The 21,514-nt window shown below is 37.5% G+C and overlaps 1 protein-coding gene across 1 annotated transcript in view; it reads left to right on the top strand.

The window, feature by feature from the left end:
• The window catches only part of LOC132111796 (leucine-rich repeat and fibronectin type-III domain-containing protein 2-like), a 133,003-nt gene that overhangs the window by 48,243 nt on the left and 63,246 nt on the right, over positions 1-21,514 (top strand). The window contains exon 2 of the mRNA XM_059519396.1: positions 3,840-3,975. The gene's annotated coding sequence lies outside the window, so the exon portion shown is untranslated. The remainder of the gene's footprint in view (positions 1-3,839; positions 3,976-21,514) is intronic.

Here is a 21,514-nt window from a genome sequence, read left to right as displayed (position 1 = left end):
AGTGTTATTAAAACAAAGCATTGGCTCAGCAGCGGTGCTGCACGAACCTATGACAGCGAAGCCCGCCAAAGCCCACCAAAATGGGTGGGGAATCTGGCTATATATTGGCCACATCGCCACAGGAATTCAGATTTCTTCTCCTTAAGCGATGATGTCACATCGCTTTGCTGATCTCCGCTGAACTGCTCGCCGTTGACATGCCTCGCACTGGAAAGTGACTGCCGGTCCCAGCTGCAGATACATTGCTTCCCTGCGGCCATCCAGCGAGAGAGAGATTGAAAGAGCAAATTTCTCTAAAAGAGCCTTTTCTACGGCGTTGTTTCAAATGCCGTCTCATCATTGCAGCTCACGCTGATGACGGGCACAGCGAGTGTATCGCGTGCTTGGGGAAACCCCAGGCTGACGCAGCACTTACGGGGAATTCCTATTCTCATTGCGAGAACATGAATATTGCCTCTCTGCGCTCGCAAAACGCTTTCTTTTCAGAGAGCGATAACGCTCCTCGCTCCTTCCCTTTCTTCCTCCCGCGAGCCGGCAATGAAGAAAAGGCGGGGCAGAGGAATAAAGCAACAGGATGAAAGCAAGCTCACGCCGGCTCAGCCCCCGCGTGCATCATTTTCTCCGCTCAGAGGGGATTCCGCAGTCCTCTTTATTCAGCCAGACCAATGTCCCTCTGCTGCCGCGAGTAATCTGGTCTTGTTTGGAGGGACTGAGGAAGAACTGCTAGAGGACAGCATGTCTCTAGCTGCTTCAGATGCTGAGGAGCTGTTGGGCTCGCCGGACCCCGCCCCCTCGATGTTATCTGAACCCAGCCGCCCGAAACTCGGGATGGACGCCGAACTTATCCGCGTTCTCTCCAGGGCAGTGGATGAGCTGAGTCTGGAATGGTCTCCTCCAGAGGAACCATCCCGTAGTAGTCTGGATGAATGGTTTCTGCTGGGGCACCAGCAAGCCCGTCAGCAAACCGCCCCGTTCTTCCTGGAGGTTCACGACGAGTTTACAAAATCGTGGCGTGTCCCCTACTCGGCGCGCTTGCATACTTCATCTTCATCTGCCCTCACCTCGATTGACGGCGCTGAAGAGAGAGGATACGAGCGATTGTCGCCGCTGGACGAGTCTGTGGCCGCGCATCTCTGCCTGCCCACGGCTATTGGATGGAAAGCCAAGGCCAACCATCTGTCCAAACCCTGCCATATGATGTCGGCGCTCGACCGGGCGTGCTTACTCATTGGCAGGGCAAGCAGCCGCGGCGCTCCACTCCATGGCAGTGCTACAAGTCTTCCAGGCCAAACTTCTCGCTGCCACTGATGAGTCTGGCCCGGATGTCGCAACGCTCAGGGAGCTGAGAAGTGCAACAGACATGGCACTGCGTGCTACCAAGAGCACTGCCCAGGCCATAGGGCGATCGATGGCTAACCTGGTCGTCCTGGAGCGCCACTTGTGGCTTAACCTCAAGGAGATCAAGGATGCTGACAGAGCCCAGTTCCTGCATATGCCGATCTCCCCCAGCGGCCTCTTCGGTCGTTCAGAAGATATGGGACGTCTTTGGCAAAGCGGAAATAGACCTCTTTGCCTCAAAAGACAACTCTCATTGCCCAACATATTTTTTTCAAGATCAAGGACGCGTTGTCCCAGGACTGGCCCAACTGTCTTCTTTACGCTTTTCCTCCGGTTCCTCTGATTCCCCAAGTAATCAGGCGGGTCAGGGACCAGAGATGCAGGGTTCTTCTTGTAGCCCCACTCTGGGAAAATCAGCACTGGATAGCTGACCTCTCATAGATTCCGACTGTGGCCCCATGGCCTCAGGCGGACGGAAGGATTTGGCATCCGCACCCAGAGATGTGGTCTCTGCACCTTTGGTCACTCGACGGGAACCCACGGGACTCCCTGAGCGTGTGCTAAACACAATTTCACAGGCTAGAGCTCCGTCTACACGACGCCTCTATGCCTCTAAATGGTCTGTGTTCTCCACATGGTGCTCAGACCATGGTGAAAACCCGACCTCCTGTGACGTATCAGTGATACTGTCATTTTTACAAGAGCTCTTGGAGAAGGGACGATCCCCCTCCACGCTCAAGGTATACGTAGCGACTATAGCGGCGTCACACGCCCTTATAGCAGGTCAGTCGGTGGGCAGAAACGACTTAGTCGTCCGATTTATGAGAGGTGTCAGAAAGCTTCATCTGCCTTGCCCTTTAATGTAATTTAATTTAATTAAATTTAATTGAATTTATGCATTTGGCAGACGCTAAGCGACTTACAGTGCATTCAGGCTATCAATTTTTACCTATCATGTGTTCCCGGGGAATCGAACCCCCAACCTTGCGCTTGAGATCGCAATGCTCTACCAATTGAGCTACAATTAATATTTTGATTAGAATAGCTAAAATTGATTGCAAAGTGTGAGGTGAATCTTCTCCTCAAAGTAGCACACTGTAATTGTGGTTGACTTTCATCCCAGTGATAGATTGCACAGCTTCTTATAGCATAAATCATATTGGCCTGCAGGTGTGTCCTTGATACTGTATCATAATTTGATGATGCATTCTAGTGTTGTCTTGTGATGTTTCATATGATAAAATCAACACATCAATATGAAAACTTCCTTTTAGTATCAATATGAAAACTTCCTTAATCTGTCTCAGCAACATTTTATTTGATTGTACCCAAGTGCAATTATGAGCAGTGTTTAAAGAGAAGAGGAGTAAATCTTATAAGTTTCTTGGCTTATCATGGCTGCAGCATTTCATCAGTACATCAACCCGTCACGGATAATACCAAAATAGAATGTGGTGAGTTACAGTATGTCAGTGAAAGACATGACAACATCGAAGAGACTACAGCTTAAGATAGGCTGTGACAGACAAAGGGACTGATAGCAGCAGCATTTACATAAAAGTGTGAATCTCTAGATGGATCATAGTCTTGAATCTCTGAAGACAAAGAGTGTGGCAGAATACCGAAGGTTTTTTTTTTTTTTTACATAACTCTGACATTGGAAAAATAACAGTAGTGTGATAAATGTTCAATTATACTCCATATTGGCCATTAAATCTATCTATATCAAGCTAAAATTGACTAAATTATGACCTTGTACTTAAAAAAATGAGGTGGTACCATGGTAGAGTGAGGTGAGCGTGATTTCACCAAATACAACATTTTCCAGGATCAACATCCTTGTTGATCCTAGAACAACATTCCAATCATCCAATCAGAGTAGAGATTTAACTTTTCAGGAAATATCTGTTTTAGGTTTACAATCTGGGTTAGGTCCTTCTACACTCTTGTTAATCTGCTATCATTTTCCACTGATTTTAGGAATACATTATGGGTAGGGTTAGGTTTAGGGGTAGGGATTGGGTTAAGTCTATATTTTTGGACACTAATGTTGATCCAGGATAGACATTGATCTTAAACAGACACAATGACATGACACAATTAACTCAATGAGCAAAAATGGTGCAAATGTCCAAACTGAATTATATCGTGAAAAAAAAAAAAACATAGTTATCTATATTCCATTGCTACACAATGAGGTGGATCCTTATTCCAGACATCAATTAAATTAAGTGGATCTTACTTGATAATGGTTGCCATAAAGCTTATATTATCAACAGTGTGTTCAATTGATATATTATCAATTGTTACCTGGCAGTGGTGCAAATGACCAAAATAGCATTGACTTGTCCATTGTCCATTGACCTGGATCAGAGCAGCCACCCCAGAATACCTTAATGTAGTGGTTTTGCACTTGCAAAAAAAAACAACAACAAAATTTTTTGACATACTTCGAGCTCCAAAGCACATGTTCAGATAAATTAATTTTCTCTGTCTTGCAGGTGAACGAGTGACCCAATGAGGTGGAATACTACTACAGCGGAGTGCTGGAAGAGAAGTCACCTTGCCCCAGTTCTCCGAGAGCACAGAGAGAGACAGACATCTCTGATTGTTTGTTGCCAGTAGGGAGACAGGAAGGTCAGTAAACAAACTAGACTGAATTTCTTCTGCTGCAGTGTGTCATTCATGTTCAACTCATGTCAGCACAGGAAGAGATGTTTGGATCCCTGCTTGATATATCAGCAAGCGACTGCTGTCAGTGTAAACACTGCTATTCTGAATACCAGGCATGACATGTCAATGAATTCAGAATAAGATTTGGATCTCGGCTTCTTTGAGCAGATCTGGTTGTAAAGTTGTAAAGAAATTAAGGTTTGCAGGTCTTGCAATAGCTCCACTATGCGCGTCCACAAATTCATGCATTATGTAATCACATTGGAAAGGTCACATGCGGTTAGGTCTTCATCTGTGTACTCTGGTTTTGAAAGGTAGGGTAGGGTGATCTCATCTTCTCCAACTTCAAAATCTTCCGACATTGTTGTTTACCCTTTTTTTTTTTTTTTTTTTGTAAAGGGCATTTGCACGTTCACTTTGTAAACACTGGGTCGGTACTTCAGCCTACATCACGCATGACCTTTCCAACGTGATAGCATAATGCTTGAAATCGAGCTAGTGCAAGACGAGCATTTGTGTTTAAAAAAGTATATACACTTGTTTTTAAGAAAATAACGGATTGTTTTGCTAGATAAGACCCCTATTCCTTGGCTAGGATCGTGTAGAGCCCTTCGAGGCTGCATTGAAACTGCAATTTGGACTTTCAGCCCATTGGCCACCACTGAGGTGCAGTATATGGAGAAAAATCATGGAATGTTTTCCTAAAAAAACTAACATTTCTTTGTGACTAAAGAAAGACATGAACATCTTGGATGACATGGGGGTAAGTAAATTATCAGATTGTAAAAAAAATCTGAACATTTTTATTCTGGAAGTGAACTAATCCTTTAACAACATATAAATCGAAATATTGAATAATGCAATTATTAAACCACAAAAGGCTAATTAACGTTTTTATTCAGTAATTCTTTAACATAATATTTACTGCTTGCGAATGAAGAGGCAGCAGTCTGTTCTGCCAGCATGATATAGTGCTTATTGCAGACTCAAACCATTTATAGGTGCTTGCTCAATACAGACTCCATCTGGCATTGCTTTGAGTTTATGTGGTGCGGTTTTGATATTTGCATCCATTGTAAAAGATTTGCCTTATTTACACTCATTTTACTCATTATTCTAAACCACATTACTGGGGATTGCATAAATTAAATATTTTTAAGTTTCCTCTGTCTACAAAGTCTGAGTCCATTTTCTGATAGTTTGGGGGTCAACTGAAAGAGATTTGGATTTTGTCCTTTCACCCTTGATGAGTAGCTCCTTCTTCTGGCCAAAACATGATGCGATTTGGAGACAAACCACATTGCTTGCAATTTTGTAATTTTTGCACACCCTTTTGAATGTGGGAGTTCCTGTTTCAGTGTGACTTTTATTTTATTTTTATTTTTTTCCTTTTACCCTTGATATCTAAGCACCAGTAATATGACGTTTAATGTCCAAATAACTTATAATTAAAATATATATAAATAAATAAATAATAACAATAAATCACTTTCACTCAATTTATTTATTTTATTTTCTCACCATATCATGATATTACAATTAAACTCAAGGCATTATTTAACATTCATTTGCTAATACTACTACTACTAATAATAATAATAATAAGTATTTTTCTTATAATATCCACATTCCACATTCCAGATTTCGATATGGCTGGCCACAGATAATTTCTTTAAAACCAAAATTGAAACATACATTCCCATTTAATACACAAAGAGATAAGTATGGTGGTGTATAGTTCAGATTATAGTCTTCAAGTATAGTTCAACAGTAATACCTTGCAAATTCCAGATATTTATTTTGATTTTATTAGGTATTGCTTTCCTGGAAACTCCAGCGAAGGGTTAATAAAACATTTTACAGTTGCAGTGGTTATTGCAACTAGGTTCTTGTGGTTATGAAGATGACTCGCAACAGGAAGCTGTGGGCTTTAATTGCCTCCCAACAGATCGCTGCCTCACAGAGAAAGCGGGTTAATTGTGTGGGCTGGGAAAGCCATTTCATGACCTTTATCAAGCATTACCAAACACAACATTTCTGAAGCTTTGATGTTTACAGGTTTGTCTCCTATTGCGCATGAAATTAGTTGGCTAGCTTCTAAAATAAAAATGCCATTAATATACATTCTGCAGTGTCAGACAGGACATTTAAAAACAACCCTGGCTTATTGAAATGCAGACTTGTAGCTTCATTTGTGCAAAATTATATTACATTAATTGCATGTTTCACAACACTTTCAAAGTAAAGTGTCCAGTGCATGTACTGGTGCTTAAAGCATGATCAGTTGTAACCAAAACAGATGAATGCTAATCTGGCAACATCTTATTACCTTTATCAATTAATGTATTGCAGCAGTTTTTAAATAAATTGACCAGTGAGTGACGCTGAAAAATACAAAATAAATAAATAAAATAAATAAAATAGTATACCACCTACAGTAAATCCTAGCCCAAACCTATTTGATGAAGCAACCATACTTTTGGCTTGGTCCTATAAGTCTTTGAGCCCTTTTAATGTAACTTGCTCCTGAGTGCCCTGCATTGCAAGTGCAATGCTATATATGGTGAGCTACCAAGAAAGTTTACAACATAAGAAAATAAATACATATGGAGCTGGTTGTGATGTGATGTGTTGTAAATGTCAAAATATAATCGTTGAAAAAAAAAAAAAGTGCTATGCTAAAACCGTTTTGAGGTCATTGCACAGTATTGTGCAAGGATCCACGCAAAATCAATAGCCTTCTGCCGTAATCATAATTTGTGTGAAAACACTGTGTTGTTTTACTGCCTTTAGCCGTCATTTTAGCTGGAAACAGCAGTGAATTGGTTTAGGTTTTGCACAAATGCAAGTTATAAGCACATACTGTATATCCAATTAGTCTAGGCTGTTTAAAAATTAAGATTATCCATACAAAAAGAGATACATAAGGTATACTGATGAGAAGGAATTTTGTTCAGCATCAATTACAAATCTTTATTATACTGGTACAGACATCTCAGATTCTGTGACTTGTTGGGTAGAGGTTTACATGCACCTTTACGCACCAAATTTATTTAATTACCCAACAGCATATAAAATAATAAAAAAAAAAAAAACATGTAAAATTGTCAGATAAAAATAATACATGTTTAACCCGATTGAAACGCTTAGATTTTGGTCATTTTGTTTATCAAAATGCCAAAACCACCGAGAAATCGAACAGTTTAAAAATGTCTGATGTTAGTATTTATTTATTTATTTTATTTTTTGTGTGTTATTTTTGATTATTATCTGTTTTGTTCATGTTATTCTGCAGCTAACAAGAAAACTAATGACTGCTTAACAACATACTAAAAATACTCTTAGCACAATAGCAACAATTAATGTTGTGGTGGCAGTTTTTTGCAACACTTACCAACTATTTTGATAATGTAATATTATTAACAATGTAGTACAATTAAGAGTATCATACCTTGCCAAGTACTTTTTCAGTTGCCTCTGACATGTTAAAATATTACTGTAAAGCACACTGCAATGATGGCTGATTGTCAGCTGTCAGCTCAGCCAAAGCCCCTCAGGAGAGTGGCTGTTACAGACTGTATAAATGTTTAGCACTTCAGGTAAACCATTAGCTGGTGACCTGCCAGTAAACTGCCTACATGCCACATGCTGTTTGCTGACAGTCAGCCAATATGTCAGTGTACTTAGAGGGTGAATATCTGTCCACCTGACCACTGTCTCTGCTGCTGTACTCGGCCATCTGGCACTGCTCTCTCTCTTGAGACAGGATTAAGTCCACTCGCCTGCCACACAAATGACAACAATTCCACTGCAAACTCCAAGAAATTAGCGTAAAATACTGCTCAGTTAGAGTGCTAAGAGTGATATGTGTGTGTGTGTGTGTGTGTGTGTGTGTGTGTGTGTGTGTGTGTGTGTGTGTGTGTGTGAGAGAGAGAGAGAGAGAGAGAAAGAGAGAGAGAGAGAGTTTTCCTACATACAGTTCTTTTCAGTACAAAACTCCCTTGAGTGTCATTGGTTTTGCCGTTTCTATCCTTTGCTTCATGTGAGTTTTGCACATTGTGTTTGTATTAGCATGTTTAGTAGGTTAACTATTTGTATAACATTGTATAGCTATTCAGTATTCCAGGTTTGATTTCATCGTTTGAGTTGAAAGCCTCTTCCAAGATCTGCTTCATCAGTTGAAATAATAATACATTAAACCAAATGTGTACTGTCACATAGTAATAAAACCCAATCTCTCATTTGGATAACATAAATGTTCCTCACTGTTTTGTGTAAAATCATAGTGTAATAACAAGAAGGAAAACATTCTCTAGATAAAAAAAAATAATAATAAAATAAAATGCCAAGGCAAAATAAGTCTCTTATCTGGGAATTCATGAACAGTGTGCTTACAGTCATTAGTCTTCATACGTTTTCTTAGAATGCTTTCTTTGATTTTAAGCTTGAAAAGATTACCTTGAAAGTGTGCATAACTGTATTTATTTATTTTGTGTGTGTTTTCTCTTAGAGCTTGAAAACAATGCCAACTCAAAAGATAAGATTATATATATTTTTTGGTCTTTTTATTCTAAAATGCTTTTTCCTTAAAAATAAGCAAAAACTGCAATAGCTGAATCATATCTGAAATTACATCATATTCAATTATCATTACCAGAGTTACAGTAAAAAAAGAAAATAACTGAATGAAAGTGACATGGCATACAGCCAAGTATGGTGACCATACTCAGAATTAGTGCTCTGCATTTAACCCATCCAAAGTGCACACACACAGAGCAGTGAACACACACACACACAGCAGTGAACACACACCCAGAGCAGTGGGCAGCCATTAATGCTGCGGCACTAGGGAGCAGTTGGGGGTTCATTGCCTTGCTCAAGGGCACCTCAATCATGGTATTGCCAGCCCAAGATTCGAACCCACAACCTCAGGGTTAGGAGTCAAACTCTCTAACCACTAAGCCACGACTACCCCAGGATAAATTGTATTTGGTTAATAGGTTATGATGACTCGCAACTGAAGAAAGAAAGAAAGAAAGAGAAAGAAAGATATTTCTCACATTTGTATATGTACAATTTCTAAGACAAAAATGTACAATAAGTGAATGTAAATGCTAATACAGTATAATAGCATGATTGTTCATATTTTGAAAGGATCTTTGAATCACACTGACAAGGATATACACAAAGATATGACAAAACTGCAGAATATATAAAGCTCCACAGACACAGTACAAGGACATTATATCTGGTATTCCAGTAACTAAGTCCAAAGCCATTTTTACAAAGGCGTATCATGAATACCATACATTTTTAACTTGAAACAGAGGTGTCATAAATGTGTTTACTTGAATCAAAAGGAAATAACATATAACACACTGGATTATGATGTCGGACAGCAAAAATAAATAAATCAATAAAAAATAATATAAAAAGCACACAAAGCTTATTAGAGTATTGAAGTGAATGACAGAAGTGTGGCAGGTGTATAATGTTCCAAATCAGTAATTTTTTCAGATTTGTTTCTGGTTTTCGAACAGAGTTTAATTGTAATAAAAAGGTGACATCTGATGTGGCATTTCATTTACGCATGACCAACAGTTTGTTACAGTCATTCCAGTACAAGTTTAGTATTTTAGTACAGCTAAAATTTCTTATTTGTACGTATACACAGAGCCACCTTTACTTCACTGTTTAAAGATGCATCTGAGATACTACTATGTCATAGTACCTTAGATGCATCTTTACACATTGAAGTTCCTGATACTTACACTGCTTTCCAAACCACTAAATTGCATTTAAGTGTTATGAATGAGAGTATGAATGTGTGTTTGTCTCTGTGTATGTTAGCACTGTGATGGATTTGCCATCCATCCAGAGTGTTTCCTTGCCTTCGGCCAAAGATACTGGAATAGACTCCAGCATCCCCATGATGTTACAAGCGTATTGAAGAATAGATGGATGAATATAATAAACTACATTATGCCCATTTGAAATGAGAAAGGAACTTCGGTAACACTTTCTATGAAGCCTGTATTTATAACACATTATAAGGGATTCATTAAGGCATTATAATGAATGCATAATGCATTATAAAAAACAAACAAACAAAAAAAAAACATAATATGTTGTTTCATCTCATAAATAATCATAACAACAATTATAATACATTATAAAACTAACTTATTTGTGGTTATAACTTTTATGAGTGATTATTTATAACATGCAATGAACAGCATTTCAAATCCACTTAATTTATAATGGATTATAAGTCTCATATCTTGACATTATTCATTTAAGATCTGCACAGTACAGTTCTGATATTACATGGTTAAAAGCAAATGTGCCATTTTACACATTCATCGATTCAAATATTTGATCTTATGGCTGTTTAAAAAAAATGCTTTTATTTGTTGTTATTACTATTTTTGTTGTTGTTATTTATAAGTGGTCTTTGTCTGCTTTAAGTGAAGTAACAAGTTAACAATGGCAACAAATGGCATTTCTGGTACATTATAACGGTGGAAAAAATAATCCATTGTAAGTTAAGTGGATGCATTGTGTTCGTTGTGTGTTATAAATCATCTTACTCATAAAAGCTATAACCACAAATAAGTAAATATTATAATGCATTAAAATGCTTTTCTATTTACACTTCAATTTTATTGCATCCTCTCTAAACTAACAAACAAAAAATTTCTGCATGTTTTGCTGCCACAGATGAATGACTTGTGGTGCTCAAAGGTTTAAAAACATGGCTGAACAGATGAAGCCTTCAAAGACATAATTTTTAGATGTCAAATGCTTTACTAATATTCGGAAACACATCAATAAAGACATTTTAGTTGTGTACCCTAAAGAAACATATCTGTGTATAAAGAAAGGTTGTAACAGCTGCCTATTTTTAGGCCACAAAAAAAAGAAAAAAAAAAAAGAAAAACCTCTACCAGAGGCTGCAATCTTACCACACTTGTATATTATGACCGCTGCCATCATTGCAATTAATTGATCATCTCTGGTCCTACTGAATATGTATTGTATTAGTCTGAGGACTGCATTTTTCATTTGAGGCAAATACAAACTGATTTTGAATAGCACATTTTGTTTTGGCTGAAGTAAATGGTAGTAAACATGAATAAGTCATATTCACACTGTTCATGTACACTAACTCTAAATGTTACCAGTGTATTCAGAGTGGCTTGAATCATATGAATCACTTACAACAAAATCAGTCTGTTTCTTCCACATTAAATGTGGGTCCTGATTGTGTTGATACATTGGATGACCCTGATTTATTATGTATTAATATTCTAATTTTCATCCATCCACTCATCCAGTTGGGATGAAGACTATACCAGCATCTTGTGCCACAGGCAGAGAAACACCCTGCATGGATTGCCAGTCCATCACAGGACTTACACAGACTCACATATTTGTAGGGGAAACTAGAGCACATATAAACCTACACCAACACAGAGAGAACAAACTCCACAAAGAAAGGCCTCCTGGCTCAACCGGGACTTTAGCCATGGGCCTTCTTGCTATGAAGCAAAGGCACTACTCACTAAGCCACAATGATTCAATTTGTCTTACTATAATTATTGTTTCCTTGCCATGTTAGATGACCACTGTGAATTGTTTTTATGCTTGTTACAATGGATCAACACACCCCACTGGAATGTTTCGTATAAAATGCTCCGCTGAGGCCATGCATGTTGTTGTTCCTGTCCGTCAGTATAGGTCGAAGGTTATCTAACCCCAGGCTGTTTTGCCACTTCAAACACGTTTATCTCGGATATTAGTGCTTTTCCTGGTGTGGATAGCAGTCAGGATAAAATCTGAAAGCATGCTTATCTGAATAAGCAGAGAAAAAGTGCAGATGAGAAAGCGAGCTAGAGAATCGAATCACAATCAAACTTGGCAACAGATTAAATCATGGAATTCAAGCAGAACAGCTGCTCAAAAAAGATGATATGAGCGAACAAATTAAAACAAAATCAAATCTCCTTGTCACACAAACAAAAGAGAAAAAGTGGGTTGATGAATCATTCGATAGAAAAAAAAAATAAGATAAATAAAAATAAGTGAGCCAAAGGTGGAGGAAGAAGACTGGTTGCGTTAAACATTATGTGGCAGAATGTTCTCATTTTTATGTCAAGGCCTTTACTTGATAGTCTAAAAAGGGGGTATAATTAGAAACAAGGGTGGCAGGCAGTTGAGTCTGCTGCCTCAGAGCACTGTTCCTTTCATTTCGATTAGTTTCCCTGGTGTCAAACTGCTGGCTCCAACATCTACAAAGGAATATCAGAAGAGCGTTTGCATGCCTATGTGTTGTCTAAATGTCTGAAAAGACATTTGCACACTGGTGGTCTTTATCTCAGCCCACAGAAGTCATTGCATCTGCAAATTCAAGATGTTCTTTAGTTTCTTGCCAGCTATGGTGTAGTAGGAGGTCACAGTCATAACAAGAAATGGTTCGCTGTGGGATCTTCCACGTCTCATCACCTATCAGTGCAGCACACCATCCACTCGAATGATTTTGTAAAGCAAAATATGACTCATAATTCAGTGTTTTAGCCAAATACATTTTTAAACTATATACATGTCTTAACTGTAAGGTGAAAATAAACCAGGATGACTAGCAGAATGTTGGTTGGGAAAATTTGGCCCAGGACTTTTGCTGTATTCCATTTAAAATCAGATATTCATACTTTATTGTCTTATGCTTGGAAGATATTTAGCCATTCTATCTTGAGACTTGTATAATAACGTCATAACAATATACTGTATACCTGTAACTTGCTTCTGGTAAATAAAGTTTAATGTTCTCTAAGGTTTAACAAATTTGAAGTTCTGCATCCCTTTGGTGATTTTTTGTTAAATTCATCCCTCAACATAAAATGAATCAGACACCCTGGCCAAAGACAACAAATGTATGCTAAAGATATAATTAATGAAAAGGAAGATACTTGGTTAATGGTCAGTGTTTACCTTTGAAATGACAAACACCCCTGCACTTGAGGTGACATTTCTGCAGTTAATATTCTTCCAAATTTGTTACCTCAACAATCATAGCTACTGTAAACACTAGAATGTTTATTCTAGTGTTTACCTATAACAAGGTAAACACTAGAATGTTTACCTTGTTATAGCAACCACTAGGACACTTGAAAACTACTTAGCACTTTTTTTTAGCTCTAGCCAGGCCAATGGCGATGGAAACAGGTTTTCCACTGTGTTATCACCCTCAGAAGTGCTGTGGTTGTAATTGTGCCAGTTTGGTTGGAGGCCAGGTGTCCCTTAAGGATGTATCCTCTAATAGCTAATCTTCAAACAAACAAGGCGAATACCCGCACTACTATAATTTCACATGCATGTAACTGCAGATTTGGAATGCTTACATTGAACGATTTTGTCTTTTGGGGTTGGTGATTTTTTTATATGTTTAAATGCATTCAAGGGTAATGTGGCATTATAAGGATTCTTAAAGCAATTAAAATTTGGCAGATATATTACAGATTAGATAAGTAATTAATGTAATTTGTTTGGCGCTTGCTTATTTAATAATTTAGAGCAGAGATTTATTATTATTGTTTTTATTATTACTATTTTATTATTTTATTTTACTTTGATGTGAAAAGTGAAACTGATGTGACATGTGGCCAAGTATGGAGACCCACACTTTGAATTAGTGCTCTGCATTTATCCCATCCATAGTGCATACACACACTGTGAACAAACACACCTGGAGCAGCAGGCAGCCATGTTTTGCTGCAGAGCCCCGGGGAACAGTTGGGGGTTCAGTGCCTTGCTCAAGGGAACCTCAGTCGTGGTGTTGATGGTGGGAGAGAGCACTGTACATTCACTCCCCTACCTACAATCTCTGCCAGTACGAGACTCAAACCCACAACCTTTGGGTTACAAATCCGTCTCTATTACCATTAGGCCACAACTTTCCCCAAAGTCATTGATACATAGAAAGGCAGTACTTGGCCTATAATAACATGCATATAGTACAATTTAATGTGTATTAAAAAAAAAAAAACACTATACAGGCTTATTGGAAAAAAAGCACATCTACTTACATTTTTGCAAAACTGCTCAGATTAATTCTGTGGCACTAAAACACCAACAACTTGTATTCCTTTTCACACAAATGATGATTAAAGTGAAAGTGAAGTGACATTCAGCCAAGTATGGTGACCCATACTCAGAATTTGTGCTCTGCATTTAACCCATCCGAAGTGCACACACACAGAGCAGTGAACACACACCCATTTACACACACGCAGCCATTTATGCTGCAGCACCCAGGGAGCAGTTGGGGGTTTGATGCCTTGCTCAAGGGCACCTAAGTCATGGTATTAAAGGTGGAGAGAGAACTGTATATGCACTCCCCCCACCCACAATTCCTGCCGGCCAAGGACTCGAACTCACAACCTTTCAATTGGGAGTCCAACCCTCTAACCATTAGGCCACGACTTCCCATCCATAGTGGTGGTGATTAGCTGATTATTAAGACTCAGTCATGTTATGGCTTAAAACACTTTACAATAGTACACGATTAAAAAAAAAAAAAAAAAACTTTATATCCCAGACTTCATAACCTCTTTACCCTGACCCTTATATAGTTTCATACATTTAGTTACACAGAAGGTCATTAAACTTTAGTCTTTGCAGGTATTGTTTATTTATCTTTTTTTCTTTTGAAAACCAAAAGGAACTAAAGGTGACATAAGCCACAGCAAAACCAAATGAGCTGGTCTTTAAAAATGTCAACCTTTAACCAGCTTGCTCTCTGACCTTCCTGACAGAAAAGATGAATCACATTCTAAACAATGGCATATTCACGTAAGTATGTACTGCAGTATCAACACTGTGTAAAACAATAAATGAGCAACAGTAGTATATCTGTACCAATCTCACTCTTCAATTTCACATTTCATCTCTATTTTTTTGCACTGGAGAGTGTTTTAATATCAGGAGATGGTCATTGCGGTTTACAGTTACAGTCCCAATCTAAAAAAACACCATTATCATTATTAAATGGAAAGTGTTTGGGGTTTGAGACTTATAATTCAAGGCTATGTGTTTCCATTATTGGCAAATGAATAATGCATCAGACATCACTCAACCAATGCAACGATGTTCAGTGTAATTCCAAACATAGTGGGAGGCATGTACGCCCCAACACACCCTACACTCATTAAATCAGACTGCAACAGCAGTGAGGAACAGGCTGAGCTTTCTGCTGGAGATAACAGTCATCACTATGTGTACATATAAACAGCCTTCAATCTTTGTATGTATGTTGTAGATTCCTGTGGTGAATGTTTATTGAGATTCTTTACATTGCCTCCAGGACAACAATACATAAAGAAATACATACATACCGTATATGCATACATACAATAATTTGCAGTCAAGTCAGTATGTCTTTTGCACATAAGCAGCCTGGTGTCAACTATTTAAACCAAATAGTTTCTTAGAAACCATGATTTTATTATAATGAATAAATAAGGTATTCATTCATTCATCCATCCATTCTGTCCTGTCCATTGGTTTGGACGTCACAGCATACTGATGTCAGCATAGTTGCTAATGAAGGATGGAAGCATGTTATGCAGGTCCAGGGCTGTATACAACTCAAAACCCCATACTGGTTACTGTTCTGTATACTTTCATGATTTCCATGCATCTTAAGTTGCAAGCTGGACAGTGCTTCTCAATTAACCTGAAGTTGACATTCTCAGTAATTCCTCTTCACAATGTTGCCCCCTCTCTCAGCACATTAATTTTAATATGGAGAATAGACATAAATGTATACCTTCTATAAGGTCTGTACTTTCATATCTCCTAAAGACAGACAGCAATCAAGCATTGTCTTTGAGATCAGATACTACACCATAAGGTGACTGCCGGAAAACAACTTCTTTGAAGACTTAAGCTATTTTAGTTCAAAGGGTTTCATTGTGCCTCAATCTTCATCATAACATTCCCGGTCACATACTGGCTAGATGTGTGCTGCATCCTCTTTCAGTCAATTTGCACCCAAAATATTATATGCATGATCCATTAATGCCATACAGGAGGATTTCCTCTTTGCTCCTTTGTGATTGTGGAGGGGTGTATCAGATTGAAGTTGTGGTTCTGTATTTGTACTCAGTTTTTTTTGTCATCACTGATTGGACCCTCGAAAGTTTTAATGAGGGTACAATAAATTATATATATATATATATATATATATATATATATATATATATATATATATATATATATATATATATATATATATATATATATATATATACAAATTATAATAGTTTACAACTTATTTCTAAACTGTGTTCATTTAGGTATCAAGTTAAATGGGCATTGTTTTATAACTGTTGTTTTAATTGTTTTATAATTTTACTGGAATGAAACACTTAAAAACATGGATGTTTTAATTTTTTGTTCTTTTAAATTGTTTTGGTAATAACAAAAATAAAAATAAAAAAATTAAAATTGTATGCCCATTGTTCCTGAATGGTAAGTGTTGTTGTAATCATGTGCAATCGGACTTTATTGAGTAGGCTATATCACCAAATTATACACAGAGTGCACACACATTAATTTATTAGTCTATTAAAACTGAAAATTACAGGCATTCTAAATTGTAGACAGCAAAAATGCTTCTGTATGCTTTTTTATTTATATAATTGAATGTAGGCATAGTTAACTTGATCTATATAGCATAAATAGTACAGTTTTTCTGCAGATGCATGAACACATTAAATATTAATTTTATACAAGTTCAATAAAGCAATAAAGGACTTTTACACATAATATTGCCTGTTTTTGCTCAGTTTCGCTAATGAAAAAAGTTTTGCATCTCTTAGCAATGGACGGTGTTCACTTATTGAGTGAATCATCTTTTTGAACGAATCGGTTTAATAAATGATTCAGTGATTCACTCATTAACACAGTCAAATGCTTTGTTTCTGAATGAATCACCCATGTGAATGATTCGGATGAATCTCAATGACTCACTCATTAACATTCACGAGCTGTCACCTACTGGCTGATTTAATCTCACATTTCAACTTTTCTTTTCTTAAATTATTTCAAATATCAGTATTCAACGTTTAATGTTAAAGGCAAAACATTACGCTTATTCATACATATGTATCTGCAGTTTAAATGCATCCATATAAGGATATACATATATATATATATATATATATATATATATATATATATATAAATATTTTTACATATATATATATATATATATATTTATTTTTTTTTTTTTTTTTTGCTTTTTTTCAATTTTGCATTTACTTTTACTTTCAATACTTAAGTACATTTAAGATATAAAAAAAAATACAAAAAAAAAAAAAAGTAATATTCTAAATGGTGACTTCAACTTCTTACCAAAGTCGTTTTCTGGTAAGGTATCTGTACTTTTACTTGAATATGACTTTCAGGTCCTTTATCCACCACTGCTGGTTAGTGTCCAGTTTGCTTTTCTGTGAAATAAACAATGATATCTGGTTGAAAACAACTCATTCTAGGGTTTTCTCTATGAATGGAAGAAAAGAGACAAGTCTGTAGTTATCTGTGACTGTTTAATGTAGTTTTTTTGAGCAGTGGGGTTATCCGAGCCAGCTGTAATGCAGTGGGGAAGGTGCCTGTGAGGAGAGATGTGTTGATGATGTGTGTGAGTGCTGGCAAAAGTGTAGGAGAGATTGCTTGGATAAAGTGTGAGGGGACTGGGTCTCGAGGGCATATTATAGGATGGCTGGAGAGGAGAAGTTTTGATACTTCTGCCTCAGTGAGGGGACAGAAGGAGAAGATGGGAGTTTTAGAAGTGGTTGTGGTTGGTTTGAAGTCATGTGTGTGTGATCATTCTGGTTTTGTCTGTGAAGAATTTGGCAAAATCATCAGCTGTTATAGAAGTGATGGGAGGTAGTGGAGGGGGACAGTGGAGAGAATTGAATGTTTTGAAGAGATTACGTGCGCTTGGGGCACTGTTGATCTTGTTGTGGAAGTATGAAGATTTGGCAGTATGGACTTCAGCAGAGAAAGATGAAACTAAAGACTGATACATCTTCAGGTCTGACGAATCTTTTGATTTGCACCATTTTTGGTTTGGTTTGGTCCGATGCTCACAAAGAACATCAGATAACCAGGGGTTAGAAGGGGCAGCCCGCGCTGGCCTGGAGGAGAGAGGACAAATGTTGTCTAGACAAGAGAGGTTAAAGTAGAGCATAAAGTGTCAGATGCTGCATTCACAGCAGAGATGAGAAATGGGTAGGTGAGGGAAGAGAGGAGGATGGAGGAAAGATGGGAGGGGGAAGAGCGCAAAGGTTTCGTCTAAAAGTAACAGGAATAGGGGTTGGTGGCACACAGGTAGCAAAATGTAGTTTAAATGTATTGAAGAAATTATCAAAGATCTGTAGGAGTTTTACCAGAATATTTTCTGCAATACAATTACCTGCGTAAATTAAGTCAAGTTGGTTGCCTTATTTGAGCGTGATTGTAGTGGTAAGTCATTTGAGATCAATTGAGTGAATGGAAGTCTGTAGCATAAGGCTTGTCCAGATGAATGTTGAAGTCGCCAAAGACTAAAAGTGGACTGCCTTCCTCCGGGAATGAGGACAACAGCCAGTCCAGTTCTTCTAGGAAGATGTATAGAATTTGCCCAGGAGGGCAGTAAAATACCACAACCTGGAGTTTTATAGGAGCTGTTACAGTGAACACATGAGATTCAAATTAGTTATAATTGCATAGGGGAGAGTGGGTGGAGTATTTCCAATTGTTAGAAATGAGCAGACTGTGCCCGCACCCCAGCCAACCTGATGGGGGTGTGAGAGATAGATCAATTGTTAGAGAGAGCAACTGGGGTTTCTGAGTCTTCCGCACGAATCCAGGTCTCATTCAAGCCTAAGATGCTGAGTGTGGAGATTAAAGAAAAAAGAGCAAGAAATGGAGTCTGCTTTGTTGACAGCTGACTGACAATTCCAGAGACCCACAGAAAAAGAAAGAGGTGCAGTAGAGGAGGTAGGTATAGGATGCAGGTTAGCAACATTGCGTTGTCGTCTGCATGTGACATTAGAGCACTATCCAGAGACAACAGGAATGTTTTGGAAACACATCATAGAGGTGAAGAAGAGAGGACAGAAAAGGCAATTGTTTAAAGGGAAGAAAAAAATAGTACTTAAGTGTATTGCCTGTTTCGTTGCTTGGTGAAGTCGCAAGTCTTAACACTCGTTGGTCTTCATACAAGGAGGCTGAATGCTTCCATTGATGCTTCCGCGTCAGTGCACAGACATCAGATAAATACACAGTCTAAGCAGAGGTGGAAAGAGTACAAAAATATTCTACTCAAGTAAAAGTACCATTACATTAATGAAATTTTACTTAAGTACAAGTAAAAGTACCAGTCTAAAAAATCAACTCAAGTAAAAGTAAAAAGTAGCTCATTTAAAATTTACTCAGAGTAAAAATTACTTAGTTACATTTTAACAGTGGAAGGGAGTCAAAAATGGGACAGGCCAAGGGTGTCAAACTCAGTTCCTGGAGGGCCACAGTCCTGCACAGTTTAGATATAACCCTAATTAAACACACCTGATCCAGCTAATCTAATCATTTAGGTTTATTTGAAAACTACATGATGTGTGTGCTGGAGCAGGGTTAGAACTAAACTATGGCTATGGCCCTCCAGGAACTGAGTTTGACAGCCCTGTGATAGGCCTATTAATCTCAAACTAGTTGTTTTTAATTAAAGGAATCAGTTATTTAGAATAATAAAACATTTGGGCTGTTACCAGGCAAATCAGTATCAACAAACTCATCTTTTCAATACAGAGGAAATGCAAAAGCTTCATCGGACGTGGCATTTAGATGTATTTACACACTGTTTAGTGCAGGACAAGAATGCATTTAACCTGCAGTTACAACTGCATGAATAATGTTTTGATATGCCAGACATAAAATGTTGAATGCTCATTTGAAATTATAAAAACTTAATTATAAAAAAAAAAAAATCAAAAGATACTTTAAATGTGAAATTAAAATGGCCAGTATGTGTCAGCAAGTCACTGTTAATAAGTGAGTCATTGCGATTGAACCAAATCATTTAAACGGTTGATTCATTCAGAAACGAAACACTGTCATGTTGCTCAGAGATGCAAAATTTTGCTTTGGTGGCTGTGTTTGGAATAAATTTTTGTTGTAGAAATAGAGCAAAAACAATATGGTGTCTAAAACGCAAGTCTCTTAGTTTACTGTCCTGTTGTAAAAAAAAAAAAAAAAAAAAAAAAATATATATATATAAATATATATATATATATATATAAATATAAATATATATTTAATAAATATAAATATAAATATATAAATATATATATATATATATATCAGTGGCGGCTGCTGGTCTTTCGAAGAGGGGAAGCTCATTTTCGGCCTACATTATAACCCTCTGATGGTCTTCATTTGTAGTGACACTCGGGGTCTTTTTGACCCCAGACAATAACATTTCATTTTGTAATAGTAAAATATTTAAATTTTTTACAAATATAATTTTACTCTGTTCATTTATGTTTTTACTAAACTTTGTACAGTTTTTGGAGGATTTAAATCTTTTACATTTCTATAAATAAATAAATATTTATTTAAATAGGCTTTTTTTTTTTACAAAAAAAGAAAAAAGCATTTCAGGTAAAATTCACTTCATAAAAGACCCAGATTTCTAACTTTCATACATGGGGATACCATGGATAATTTTATAAGGTTTAATGTAAGATTTTTGCCCATTTTTGGGGAAATTCAGTTTAAAAATTGTAATAAATCACTTTAACCACTAGATGCCTATAGTGTGTGTGTCTGTGTGTGTGTGTGTGCTCGCACATTTTCAATCTGTCTTAGTTACCAATTCAATTTTGTGGTGGTTCTGCATTTTACAAATATCAAGAAATATTGCCGCAGTTTGTCTTTCGAATACACTTGAGAAATCCGCGATCATGGGACTGAGCGTGAAACAGCTTCACCGACTTCTTATGGTGCAGACCGCTGTCAGTCAAAAGGAGATCGACAGATCCTCCAATCATCACGCGGAAGCCCAGTCTTCATTCACCTCCAGAGACGCTGAGCGTCCGTGGGCGGGACATAATCGCAGCATTTATCCAATGACCGTCTAGCTTCGGAGCACTGAAAAAAACTGTTCAAAGCAGCCCCATTGAAGTCGCTCGGCTTCATCAGGGAAATGCACTGTGACGCTACGGGAATGTATGAGAAGAAAATCGAGTCAGCCGACATGTAGCTGATTAACACAATACATAATACACAATAGTACATATTTGACAGTTGTTTTTTTTTTTTTTACATTACGTGGGGTTGATGTCTTGTCGAGATTTTATAAACTGCTAGTTTGGTCTCCCTAGGCAAGCACAGCATACACAGCATTATAGAGTATAAATATGGGCAGGGGTTCACTTCATTTCCTTCAAGTTCAACTTCA

Source organism: Carassius carassius, chromosome 31 (assembly GCF_963082965.1).
Source record: "Carassius carassius chromosome 31, fCarCar2.1, whole genome shotgun sequence".
Classification (NCBI taxonomy): Eukaryota; Metazoa; Chordata; class Actinopteri; order Cypriniformes; family Cyprinidae; genus Carassius; species Carassius carassius.
Note: the sequence above shows the minus strand (reverse complement) of the source record. Positions and strands in the feature narration are given on the sequence as shown.